Source organism: Belonocnema kinseyi, chromosome 5, assembly GCF_010883055.1.
Source record: "Belonocnema kinseyi isolate 2016_QV_RU_SX_M_011 chromosome 5, B_treatae_v1, whole genome shotgun sequence".
NCBI lineage: Eukaryota > Metazoa > Arthropoda > Insecta > Hymenoptera > Cynipidae > Belonocnema > Belonocnema kinseyi.
In genome coordinates this window covers 80,778,914-80,793,261 of record NC_046661.1, presented here as the reverse complement: position 1 = coordinate 80,793,261, position 14,348 = coordinate 80,778,914, and the positions used below count along the sequence as shown (strand labels likewise).

The 14,348-nt window shown below is 22.1% G+C and overlaps 1 protein-coding gene across 1 annotated transcript in view; it reads left to right on the top strand.

Annotated features, from left to right (window-relative positions):
* The first annotated feature begins 11,310 nt into the window (after window positions 1-11,310).
* LOC117172436 (xaa-Pro dipeptidase) overlaps window positions 11,311-14,348 on the top strand; it is a 215,568-nt gene continuing 212,530 nt past the window's right edge. Inside the window, exon 1 of the mRNA XM_033360369.1 lies at window positions 11,311-11,422. The gene's annotated coding sequence lies outside the window, so the exon portion shown is untranslated. The remainder of the gene's footprint in view (window positions 11,423-14,348) is intronic.

The following is a 14,348-nucleotide window of genomic DNA, read 5'->3' as shown; positions in this document are numbered from 1 at the left end:
ACTTTTAAAAAGCTCTTGAACATTCCTTAGAATTTTTTTAAATACCTTAAAATCTTTCAAATCCTTTCAAACTAATGAATTCTATTAAAAATTTAATAATACATAATGAAAAATATTGTCACAATAATTAATAAATAATAGCGTTTCAAATCCCTTCAAATTATTTCATAAAAATAATTAAATTTTTTACAAAAAATACCTTAAATTTCAACTAAAAAAGATCGATTTTCAATAAATGAAAAATATCAATTTTCAACTAAAAAGATTAATTCTTAACTAAATTGCTAAATTTTTAACCAGGGAGGTAAATGTTAAAAAAATATGAATTTTCAAAAAACTAGTTTAACTGCCAACAAACTTGTTAAATTTTCAACTAAAAAGATGCATTTTCCAGAAAATTCATGTATTTGGTTGAAAATTTTTATTTTTTGGTTGAAAATTAATATTTATGATTAATAAATTGATCTTTTTGGTAGAAAAATCATTTTTTGGTGTGTGAAAATTTAAATGTTTTATGGTAATTCTTCATTATAATTATGAATTCTTTTTTTTCAATTAAAAATTTTTTTTCATTAATTATCTTTTTTAGTTGAAAAACTATGCCTTTTGTTTCAAATTAATTTCTATGGTTAAAAAATTTTACTATTATGTTAGAAAATCGTTTTTCTTAATTTTTAAATTCATTTTTTATCTAAAAATACATCTATTCCATTTCCGGTTAAAAATTTATATTTTTTTGGTTGAAAATTCGTATTCTTTGTAGACAATTAATTTTTGCGTTTAGAAATTCCACTATTTGGTTCAAAATTTTTTTTTGATGCAGATTATTATTAGAATTGAAAATTGTTTTTTTTTTTGTTAAAAATCGAACTATTTTATTACGGTATTTTTAAAAATAATTTGTTTACAAATGCGGAGAGTGATTGATTTTCAACTATAATTGTAAATCGTTAACTCGAAAAGCTTAATTTTAATTTTTAAAAAACGATTAATTTTCAACTAAAAAATATAATTTTGCAACTAAAAATTAAATAATTAAAAATTTGGTCAAAAAATGAATATTCAATCATAGAGATGAATTTTTAACTAAAATAATGGAACATTAAAATTGAATGATAGTTACATTTTCAGGTCAAATAAACCATAATAATTTTCAAAAAACTTTAAAATTGTGACAAATTTTGACTTGGAAAAGCAGGGTGGCGATTTGGCAGACGATTTCAAAAATAAATAAATTTTTTTCAAATACTTTAATTTTCCAAAAATTAAAAAAAAAACATTAATTTTTTACCAACAAATACAATTTTTTAACGAAATACATAAATTTTTACGGAAACAGTTGAATTATTAATTGAAGAAGACAAATTTTTAACTAAATAGTTAAATTTTGAACTAAAAAAATAATAATTTTCGGCCGAAAATGGAATTGTAACATTTCTAGTGAAACAAAATTAATTCTAAACGAAACATAAGAGTTTTTAGATAAAATAATGAATCTTCAACTGAAATAGTTGAATTTCCAAACAAAAAAATTAGTTTGTACTAAAAAAGATAAATTATCAACACCAAGAAGATTGATTTCTACAAAAAGACGAATTTTCTACTAAAAAAGATAATTTTTTTAACAAAAAATTTAATTTTTAGTTAAAAATGATTGTTTAACCAAAGAGATGAATTTTCAAGTATAATTATGGAACATTTGACTAGAACAGTAGTTACATTTTCAGTTATAAAAAATAATTTTCTACAAAAAACTTTTAAGAAAAAACAAGTTTTCAATCAAACAGCTCAGAGTTTTAACCAAATAAACAAATTTTCAACTAAAACTATTAATCTTCAAACAAAAAAATTAATTTTTTGCAAAATAGTTTAACTTTCAACCAGATAATTTTATTTTCAACCTAAACGATGAATTTTAAATTAAAATTATAAATATTTAACTGGAATACTTGAATTTTTTACCATTAAAAAATAATTTTCAAATAAAGACTAATTATATATTTTTTTAAATCAGTTTTTTGTTTACAAAATACGTGCATTTTCAACGAAAAATTTTTAATTTCAATTAAAAAAAGAACAATTTTTAACCAAATTGTTGAATTTTGAACTGGAAAAGATAAATTTTCAACTAAAAATGGAACAGTTAAATTTTCAGTTGAAGAAATTATTTTTCAACCAAACTGATGAATTTTCCACCATAAAGATTAATTTTTTATAAAAAAGACGAATATTCCTCAAAACACATGATTTTTAAAATAAATAGTTTAATTTTTATATAGAAAATATCAATATTCAACAAAATAAGTTGAATTTTCACCAAAAAAAAAAAGATAAATTGATTTTCAACAAAACAGTTACATTTTTAAACAGAGATGAATTTGAAATTAAAATAATGAATCTTTAATCAAAAAAATTCATTTTTAATATAGGAGAATATCTTTCAACTAAATGGTTGAATTTTTAACGAAAAAAAAAGATGAATTCGCGACGAAAAATGTAAAAAAAAATTCTATTTAAATTCAGAAATATTTATTCTTTGAAATATTACTTCTGCTCTAAAAACTACTAAAATTACTTTGTCTTAATTCGGGAAAGGAAACTTTTAAACAACATAAATAACTTTTTTTTCAATTGAGAAAATTATCGTTTTTGTACGTTTAAAGTATCATCAATTTGATGATCAAACTTAAGTACTTAAATTACTTACAAACTTAAATCTCAAAGAGTAAAAAGTTTTTCTTATAATGGAAATTAAAAAACTTTCAATAAAAAATATGATTCAATTAGAGTAAAATCAGATAATATGAAAAATCTGCAACTTCTTAAAAAAGTAGAAATCACGTTTTTAAAATAAACAAAATTATTAAAACAGTGAAAACTTGAATTTTTCTGCGATCAGAAATTCCCGGTTTTTTAATTTAATTCCTGGCCAAGTCGCCAGACTAATAAATAAATATTTAATTGCAAGGTAAAAAATATTAAAAATACCATATCGATTTTCACGCCTGGAGTTCGAGGAAGAATTCTCTCTCGTCGAAATAATGATTGGCTGATTGATTGACGAACTATCGCTCGTGAGGTAATTCATTTTGCTTAGAAAACTTTTCCTTGCTGCGTTTTTTTTTTATTCCGCGAAGTACCAGATTTAATGAGGCGTTATTTAATTCAAGCTCTGGTCGCTTCTGCAACAATAATTTTCAACTTGGTATTGATACTTGACTCACGATGTAAGGACAAAGAGAACATTATTATCTGCCTGCAAGAGTCACAGGTCATTAGCTACTTGTTACATAAAAGAATTTGCTTTTATCTTTTACAAAATGTCTTTCTTAAACAAAATGAAATTCTGCTTTTACGAGTATTCGATAAGAAAACTATTTTTTTTAAGACACTATTTTTTATAAATACAGACCTCACAGTCCCCATGGGATAAAATGGGATAAAAAAAATTAAATAAAACTCAAAATAATTCAAGTGAATTGGAATAAAATTTTTAATAACAAAAAATTCCATTAAATCCCGTAAAATTACGAACTTCAGGTTTAATTAAATAAAAATTTTTTTTTAATAACAGAGAATCCATAGAATTTAGTAAATTTAGAAGAATTCAAGTGAACTAAGGAAATTCTAGAGAATTCAAAGAAATTTAAAGAAATTAGGAAATATGAAGTCAGGATAAAATCCAAAAAATAATTTAAAATCTCTTCAAATCTTTGAAATTATACGGATTTAGAACCAAAAGAAAATTAAAATCAATTAGAAATAATTTTAAAAATCGAAAAAATCCCATTGATTCAAATCAAATAAAAAATGCATTGAATTGAGCAAGTTTCAAATGAGATCAGAAAAATTAACGAGAAATCAAAAGAATTTGATGAAATCTCTAAGAATAATTTAAGATGATTTTTAAAGACTTTAAGAACTTATAATTAATTAATACGATATCTGGGCGAATTTCAAATGATTGAAAAAAATGTTTGAAAATCTCTTGAAGTCTTGCAGCTCTACGAAATCCCTCACTCTTGTGAAAAATTCTATGAAATTAATTAAAATGGTAGATAAAAAATTCTGGTAATCTTTTAAAATGTCCTAAAGCTCTTGAAAATGCCAAGGAACAAAAAAATATAAATTAAAATATTTCAAATCCTTTGATGATTTTATCAATTGAATTTAATAGATTCAAAAGAATTCCAAAGAATTAAAATGAATTCAGGACAAATTAATAAAAATTGAAGGTAAATTCCAAAAAGCAATTTTATAACTTTTCAAATCTTTAAAAACCTACGAAATACCTCACTTTTCTTGAATAAATTCTTTAAAATCTTCTAAAATATTATTAAATCCCAAGAAGTTTTATGAGATCTGACAATATTTCTTGAAAGCCTGGAAAATTCTTTATTAATAAATATTCAAATAAAATTTGAAATCTCTTCAAATTAATCAATATCTATTAGAAATTTCTAGAAATATTTTTTGACTTGTGAATAAATTCTTGGAAATCCACTAACAAATTTTATAAAGTCCCTCAAAACCTTTGCAATTCTCGAAGATATGATCAAATCCTGTGAAATATTTAAAAATTCCGTAGAAACTTAAAGATCCTGTAAAATCATTTCATATATTCCGAAACTCTAAAAAATTCTTTACCCTAAAATATTTCAAATTAAAAGCTTTTGAAAATGGTTTTATTGTTTTAAAAATACCTTTAAATCCTTAAAATGCTCTGGAATACTTCAATAGAATTTAAAACAATTCAGAAATTATTTATATTTATATTGATCATAGGGTACCATAGGGACCAAATATTGAAAATAGGATATTTTAGGGGCGTTTTAACCGACGAAATAAATTCCCGGTCATTTCCCAGTTCGCAAACATTTTTCACGGTCAATGAAATTTAAAAAATGGAAAAATAAAGCTAAACAATTTTCCACTTGAGGTAATAAAAACTGAGCTTTAATTGAAAGCACTCAAAATGGAAATGCTAAATTTTAAACTTTTAAAACTGAAATTTAAAAGTTTTGAATTAAAATTTTTTTTATTCAAATGATCAATAATTTACGCATGTAAAATTGAAGGTATTAACAATTTTCAATATAAAAAATATAAATCCAGATTATCATTTTCAATGCTCTAAACTAAAAAATCAATCAATGAACTTTTATATTTTCAAAATTATATAATTCTAAGGAATTTTAAGGTAGAAACATCAAATATTGAAAAATTGAAAATTTTTAACTGAATACTTCTTGAATTAGAAATTAAATTATTTTCTTTTTAAATAGTTTAAACATCTTTGGAAAGCTTCAAATTTTCATTTCAAGATTTTGAGAAATCTAGAAGTTGTTTTAAATTGGTTTTAAATTTAAAATTATTTTGCAAATTTTTTCAGAACTTCTAAATATCTGTCAAAATTAATTCAATTTTTCTACGATTTTCAGAAAATCCTGCAAATTTTAGAAAATTTCTTTACAGTTAGGATGTATAATGAACAATTGAACATTTATTATTTTTAGGCGAAATTTGAGTAATTTTAAGAGATATGTAGAAGTTTTAAAAAGATTAAAACTTAATGTGAAACTTAAAATGATAGCCTAATATAAAACAAAATGTAGATTTTTCAGATTTTAAACAAAAAAAAATTAGATTCTTTTCAAGAATTGTGAAAGGCTTCAAAAGAATAAAAACATTTTCTTAACATTCCTAGAAAAATTAAAAATAACTTTTCATGTAGAAAAATTATTTTAAGAGAATATTTAAAAAGTTTTTCGAAAATTTAAACAAAATTTTCAAAAAAGATTCTAGAAGATTTTAAGAAAACTTTCTAAAATGTGCATGATAATTTTTAATCTTTTTAAAACTCCTAAATATCTCTTAAAATTACTCAATTTTTTCTACAAATGTTAATTTGTAAATTCCACATCAATATTTTAAAATTTCACTCACAAATTAAGCATTTTTCGAAATTTTAACGATTCCAGGTTTTCTATGTCAAACAATTCAGTCAAAGATTCTTTACTTTTCAATATTTGGTTTCAATTTACTTGTCCTAAATAAAAATTCAAATATTGCAAAATATTCAATATTTAATCTTTTTTTATATTAAAAACTTCAAATTGAATGGGTCAAAAATGTGATATTTTAGACTCAAACAATATTTTAAATTTAATAAAAATCTTTCTTTAAGAATATATTATTATGAAATTATTTTTAAGTTGAAAATAGTTTATAAACTTTCAAACACACGTTCAAATTTGTTTAATGACTAAGACTTTCAAATTCAAACCGTTTAATTTTTAACGTTAAAATCTGAAAATTCTTAAATTTTGATCTGGTTTAAAATCGTTTTGTCAAATCGTTTTTGTTCACTTTTTATTAACTAAAGCACAGATAAATTTAAAAAAATGTATTTATTTATTAAATAAAAATGTTTTTTGTCCAAAATTTTCAACATCAAAGGCTTTTGTTTTTTATATGTTCAAATTTTTAAGAAAGAAATTAAAAATTAAATTAAAAATGTAAGCTTAGGAATCAAAATTTTTATAGTAAAAAAATTTGAATTACGCATTTTAAGCTAAATAATAGTATAATTAAAAAACATAAAAATTCAACTAATTATTTAGAAACTGTTGAAATCGAACGTGGACAGATTTTTTTTCTAGAAACTTGTAAAATTCCCGTAAAAAAATTCACAATAAATAAATTCTTAATTTTTTGCGAAAATAATTCATCTTTGTGAAATCTTTGGGAATATTTTTGCAATCTTTGAAATCCTTGTAATTTTTGAAATCTTTGTAAAACTTTTTAATCTTTTGAAATCTTTTAGAGTATTTAAAATTTTGAAATTTCTGTGAAACCTTTGTCAAATCTTTTTAAAGCTTTTAACATTTTTGTAAAATCTTTGTAAAATTGCTTGAAATCTTTGAAATGTTTGTAAAATATTTCTTCAACCTTTATTTGTGAAAACTTTTGTGTTCGTTTGAATTCATTAAAATCTTTTCAAATTTATTGAAACCTTTTACAATTGCTTAGAACCTTTGAAATCTTCCGAAACATTGCATATCTTTAAAAAAATTTAAATCCTTGAAATCTTTAGAAATCCTTATAAATTCTAAGAAATACTTGTGAAATCTTTCATACATCTTTTGTATTTATTTGAAATATTGGTGAAATCTTTATGAAATCTTTTGTAATAACTTAAAATCATAAAAATATTTGAAATATTTATGAAATATTTTGTAATCTTGTAAGAAGATTAGAAATCATTACAAAACTGTAAAATTTTCTTTGTAAAATCATTGAAATCCTTGTGAAATTTTTTGAAATCTGCTAAACAAATTTAATATAATTTAAAATCATTATAATGTTTTGAAATCTTTAAAATCTGGTGTACTTTTGAAATCTCTGAATTTGAAATCTTTATGAAATTTGGATGAAGTCTTTGAAATATTTGTGAAATTTATTGTGTTCATTTAACATCATTAAAATATTTGAAATCTTTATGAAACCTTTTAAAATATTTTTAAATTTTGGTAAAATCTTTGAAACTCATGAAATCTTCTAAAATCCTTATAAATTCTTTGAAATATTTATGAAATCTTCATCAAATCCTTTGTATACATTTGAAATTATTAATATATTAGACATTTTTGTGAAATATTTTGAAATGTTCTCAAATCTATTGAAATCGTTTAAAATCTTTGAAATGTTCTGATTTAGGTTGAATTTTCTACTAAAGAAATAAATTTTCAATTAAAAATTTGAATTTGCAACTAAAGAGATTAATTTTCTACTAAAAGAGATATTTTTTCACAAAATAAACGAATTTTCAACAAAATAGTTAAATTTTTAGACCAAGAAATAAATTGTCAACTAAAATAAGAAATCTTTAACTAAAAAAATTAATTTTCAACCAAGAAGATTAATTATCTACCAAAAAAGAACAATATTTAACAAAATACATTCATTTTCAACTAAAAAAGATATATTTTCGACCCAAAATGAAATATGTAGTTTTATTCACAGATGAAAAATTATCTTTTTAAATATAAATAACGAATTTCAAACAAATTAGTTGAATTTTCAACTAAAGAAATTAATTTTTCGACTAAGAAAATTAATATTCTACCATAAAAGGGGAATTTTTAAAAAATCAGTGAATTTTCAACTAAATAGTGGAATTTTCAACTAAAAAAGACAAAAAAAGGAGTTTTAACATCGTTAAATTTTCAAACAAAAAAATTAATTTTCAACTATAATGATGAATCTTCAATAAAAAAATCTAATTTTCAACTAAAAAAAGATCGATTTTCAAACAAGAATGAAATAATCATATTTTAAATAAAAAAATTATTAAAAAAAAGAAAACGAATTTTCAACGTAATAGTTAATTTTTTTTCCAAAGAAATGAATTTTCAACAAAAGACATGAATTTTTAATTAAAAAAGATAAATCAAATAAACACTCAGTTGAATTTTCAGTATAATGATGAATATTCAGTATAATGATGAGTATAATGATGAATATTCAATAATAAAAATACATTCTGATAGTTAAATTTCTATTCAGAGAAATTAATTTTCAACTAAATCGATATTTTCTTAACCAAAAATGGAAAATTAAAAATTTTTATTTAAAAATTAATTTTCAACAAAGGTTTTGAATTAAAATTATGAAAATTATGAATTTTTAACGAAGAATTTAATAGTCGCTATTTTACACAACAAAAAAATTAATTTAAAACTAAAAAAATTGAATTGGACCAAGAAAAAAAATGTTCAACAAAACAGTCAAACTTTGAAGTAAATAAATAAACTTTCAACTATAATAATGAATTTTTAATTTAAGAAGTGAATTTAGAACCAAATAGTTGAATTTTCAACCAAAAAAGAATTTCCAGTTGACAAAGTTAATTTATAACTATATAACATACACATTTTTCAACTTTATTAAAATTTTCAACCAAAAAATGAATTGTCAACCAAAAAGATGAATTTTTCACCAAGAAGATTATTATTCTACCACCAAAAATAAGAATGTTTAACAAAAAACATGAATTTTGTTGAAAATTAACTTTGTTCATTAAAAATTCATGCTTTTTGTTTAAAATTAACTATTTGGTTAAAATTTTATATATTCTTACAAAATTTAAAGTTTTTGATAGAAAATTAACTTCTTTCTTAAAATATATTTTTGTGTTTTGTAAATTAAATTATCTTGTGGAAAATTTGCCTTTCGGCTTTAAAATTCAATAGGTTTTTTAATTTCTCTCTTTTTTTATAAAATTTCCTTTTTGTTTATTTGAAAATTTCACTATCCCATTTTTGGTTAAATATTTATCCTTTATAAGTTGAAAATTATTGTATTTTAATAAAAATTCTTATTTGTTGGTGTAAAATTATTCTTTATGTCTTTAAATTAATCCTTTTTGGTTTAAAATTAAACCCTTTAGTTCTCAATTAATCTGTTTTTGTATGGGAATTAAAAATGTTGTAGAAAGTTAAACTATCTCGTTATAAATAACTTATTTTGTTAAAAAAATTATTTTCCTGGTTTAAATATAACTTTAAGAAAATGAATCTATTTTTATGAAAAAATTTGTTTTAGAAAATTAACTTTTCTTAAAGTTCAGCAATTGAGAAATTTTGTTTAAAACTGATTTATTTTGTTGAAAATGCCTCTTTTTGGTTAGAAAATTATTCTTGTTTGTTCAAAATTCTTTTTTTTTTGTTAAATAATTAATGTTATTAAAAATTTGTCTTCTTGGTTAAAAAATAAATCTCATGTTTCTTAAAAATTGGTCTTTTGGATTAGATAATTAATCTTGTTTGTTGAAGATTCATCTGTTTGGTTATAAAATTAATCCTTTTGTTGACAATTCGTCTTTTTGGTTAGAAAATAAATCTTCTTTGTTGAAAATTCGTCTTTTTGGATAGAAATTTCATCTTTTTTGTTGAAAATTCGTCTTTTTGGTTAGAAAATTATTCTTGTTTGTTGGAAATTCGTCTTTTTTGTTAGAAAATTAGTCTGGTTTGTTGAAGATTCATCTTTTTGGCTATAAAATTAATCTTGTTTGTTGGAAATTCATCTTTTTTGTTATAAAATTATTCTTGTTTGTTAAAAATCCAATTTTTTTTGTTAAAAAATTAATCTTATTAAAAATTTTTCTTCTTGGTTAAAAAATAAATCTCATGTTTCTTAAAAATTCATCTTTTTGATTAGATAATTAATCTTGTTTGTTGAAGATTCATCTGTTTGGTTATAAAATTAATCTTTATTGTAGACAATTCGTCTTTTTGGAGAGAAATTTCATCTTTTTTGTTGAAAATTCGTGTTTTTGGTTAGAAAATTAATCTTGATTGTTGGAAATTCGTATTTTTGGATAGAAATTTCATCTTTTTTGTTGAAAATTCGTCTTTTTGGTTAGAAAATTATTCTTTTTTGTTGGAAATTAGTCTTTTTTGTTAGAACATTAGTCTTGTTTGTTAAAGATTCATCTGTTTGGTTATAAAATTAATCTTGTTTGTTGAAAAATCTATTTTTTGGTTAGAAATTTCATTTTTTTGTTGAAAATTCGTCTGTTTGGTTAGAAAATTTATTTTGTTTGTTGGAAATTCATCTTTTTTGTCAGAAAATTATTCTTGTTTGTTAAAGATTCAATTTTTTTGTTGGTACAAAATTAATCTTGTTGAAAATTGATGTATTTTGACAATTTTGACTGCTCCAAAATTACCCTGTTTTCGTGAAAAACCACCCTCTTTTCTAGGGTTTTCTAGAATTTTTGGCAATCACATAATTAATTAGCCATATGATTTTTTTGATGCACAAAATCGATTGATTTCAATTATTCCCGTTTAAAACTTTAAAAGAATGTTACAAATGTTGGAAAATCTCTTTTGTTCTATTTGTTTTGTCACAACCAAAAAGTAGTCGTGGTTGCACAACAATGCGATTTTGTAATGCATTCGAAAAGATTATTCAAATTTAAAATAATCATCGCGTTAATAGAATAATGGACATTAATAGGGGAAAATTGGATCAATTTAAAAGTAGAGTAAAAATAGTTTTAAAAATTATACATAAAGAGAGCACTTACCCCTTGACATTTCAAAAAATCTCAGCGATCTCAGCTGATGAATCAGCATCAGCTGTTTCTTTTCCAAACATAACCTCCTTAAACCGCGTGAGCAACGATTGCCGATGGTCTGATTATTTCGTTATCTATTTTCGTGACTTTTTTGTATCAAAACGTGAGCATGTCAGTGTAAAATATTTGAATAGCAAAGAGTGAATCTTAATCCCGGATTTGGTATGTCCTAAATTGTTATAAAAACTTCTATTAGTTGGTCAAAAACGTCTTGTGAATGAAGAACTTTGGGACGGTTTTTCATCCTTTTTTTCTGTGATTATTATCTCAAGATCGGTAAGTCGATAAAGATAAAATAATCTTTAGATTTAATTCAGACGCTTCTCATATGATTTGATTGATTATTCTGATTTACAAATCGACTTATTCTTTCTTTTTCCAAATATAACCTAGACAACGTTAATCGGAGAATATCTCATTTGCGACAAAGTTTTAAACAAATTTGTATTATTTATGGTTATTTTTCTTCACTTTAGAGTATTTATACCAGATTTTCAGTAGTTGAATTTTATAGAATCATTTCACAAGCGGCAAATCTGGGTGCCTGGATCAGGAAATCGTCAATTTTTCCGTGTACCGGCAATTTTGTTTGATTTTCAATAAAAAAACCTTAAAGTTTATATAAGATAATGGTTACATAAAATATCTGAAAAAATTTTTTGTCGAGCGAGAAAAGCTACTATATTAAATTTTAGTTACAGACGCCTCACTCTTTCCCTTATTCCCTTTTCCGACCTTTTTAAAAAAAATCCTTTTTTCCCTGTGTTCATAAAACTTTCCCTTTTTCTCGATTTTGGCTCAAATGTGTACGTAATTAATAGAGCCTAATTTTTGAAAATTCTACTATTTTATTTAAAATTCAGCCATGTTGGTTTAAAATTCAACTATTTTAGTAGAAAATTAATCTTTCTGGGTAGAAAAGTAATATTTTTCTGGTAAAAATTCAATTATTTATGAAAAATTTAACTATTTTGTTAAAAAGTGGAGTTATTTGGTGGAAAAATCATCTGTTTGGCTTGAAAGTTCAACTAGTTGGTTAAAAGTTAAATTATTATGTTGTAAATTTAATTTTTTCGTTAAAAATTTAGTTAAATATAATTTTCCATTTTATTTCAAGTTAAACTTTTTAAGCAGAAATTTAATTATTCTGAGTACAAAAGTAATTTTGTTGTGTTGAAAATTCATTTCTTTAGAATGAAGTTTCATATAATTGGTTAAAAATGTATGTTTTTTTGTTATCTTTCCAACATTTTCTTTTGAAAATTCTTTTCTTTTGAATAAAAATATACTATTATGGCAGAAAATTCGTCTCTTCAGATAGAAAAGTAATATTTTTTCGTTGAAAAATAATCTTCTTGGTGAAAATTCAAGAATTAAGGTAAAAAACTTAACTATTTGGTTAAAAGTAAGTGTTTTTGCCTAGAAAATTCAAGTATTCAATAAAAATTCCAACATTTTCTTGAAAATTCGTTTCTTTTGAATAAAAATTTTAACTATTTTGTTAAAAATGCAGCCCTTTTTTGGTTGCAAATTCCACTATTTTTCTGGAAAATAATCTTTTTTGGTTAGAGAGTAATCTTTTGTTGGTGAAAATGGCATTAGTATTTGATATTAGGTTAAAAATTTAACTAGTGTTTTGAAGATAAGGTTTTTGACTAGAAAGTTAAATTATTTAGTTAAAAAGTCGTTTCTTTTGTTTAAAAATTCGACTTTTTTGTTGAAAACTTCCTTATTTTATAAAAGATTCAACTATTCTGGTTGAAAATTATTCTTTTTTGAAAAAAAGTATTATGTTTTTGTTAAAATTTAAGTCTTAGGTTGATAGTTTGACGGTTTTGTTAGGAAAATTACTGCTCTTTGTAAGAAAATTCAAGTATTTGGTTAAAAATCTAATAAAAAATTCATTTTCTGAAATTGAAAATTCAACTATTAGGTTGAAAATTCAATTATTTGTTTGAAAATTCAATTATTTTGTTAACAATTCATCTATTTTGTTGAAAAGTCAGCCTTTTTGGTTTTTAATTCGACTCTTTGGTAGAAAATTAATCTTTCTAGGTAGAAAAGTAATATTTTTGTTTTGAAAATTCATCTCTTTAGAATGAAGTTTCATCTGATTGGTTAAAAATTTATCCTTTTTGGCTATCTTTTTTTGTTCTTTTAAAATAGTCTTGTTTTTGGATTAAAAATTAAAGTATTAGGATACAAATTTAACTATTTTGATGAAAGTCAGTGTTTTTGTCTAGAAAATTCCAGTATTTCTATAAAAATTCAATGATTTTGTTAAGAATTCAACTATTTTGTTAAATATTTATCCTTTCTTTATTGAAAATTCTACTATTTTGGCGGTCAAATTCGCCTCTTTAGATCGAAAATAAAAAAATTTCCCTGAAAAGTAATCTTCTTGGCGAAAATTCAAGTCTTAGAATAAAAACTGAACTATTTTTTTAAAAGTGTTTTTGGAAGTATTTAAATAAAAATTCAAATATTTTCTTGAAAATTCGTTTCTTTTGAATACAAAATTTAACGATTTTGTTAAAAATGCAGCGTTCTTGGTTGGAAATTCATGTATTTTGCTGAAAAATAATCTTTTTTGGTAGAAAAGTAATCTTTTTTTTTTGTGAAAATGGTATTAGTATTTTCTATTAGGTTAAATATTTAACTATTGTGTTAAAGATAAGTGTTTGGGCAAGAAAGTTAAATTATTTAGTTAAAAATTCGTTTCTTTTGTTTAAAATTTCATTATTTTGTTAAAAATTTCGTTATTTCATAAAAATTTCAACTATTTTGGTTGAAAATTATTCTTTTTTGAAAAAATTATTATTTTTTTAGTGAAAATTCCAGTCTTAGGTTGATAGTTTCACGGTTTTGTTGTAGAATTAGTGCTCTTTGCAAGAAAATTCAAGAATTTGGTTAAAAATTCAAATATTTAGTAGAAAATTCGTTTTCTGAAATTGAAAATTCAACTATTATTTAAAAAATTCAATTATTTGGTTAAAAATTTAATTATTTTGTTAAAAAATCCTCTATTTTGTTGAAAAGTCAGCCTTTTTGGTATTAATTCAACTAATTTGGTAGAAAATTAATCTTTATGGGCAGAAAAGTAATATTTTTGTGTTGAAAATTCATCTCTTTAGAATGAAGTTTCATGTAATTGGTGACAAAGGTACCTTTTTACTTATCTTTTTGTTAAATAATTATGGTT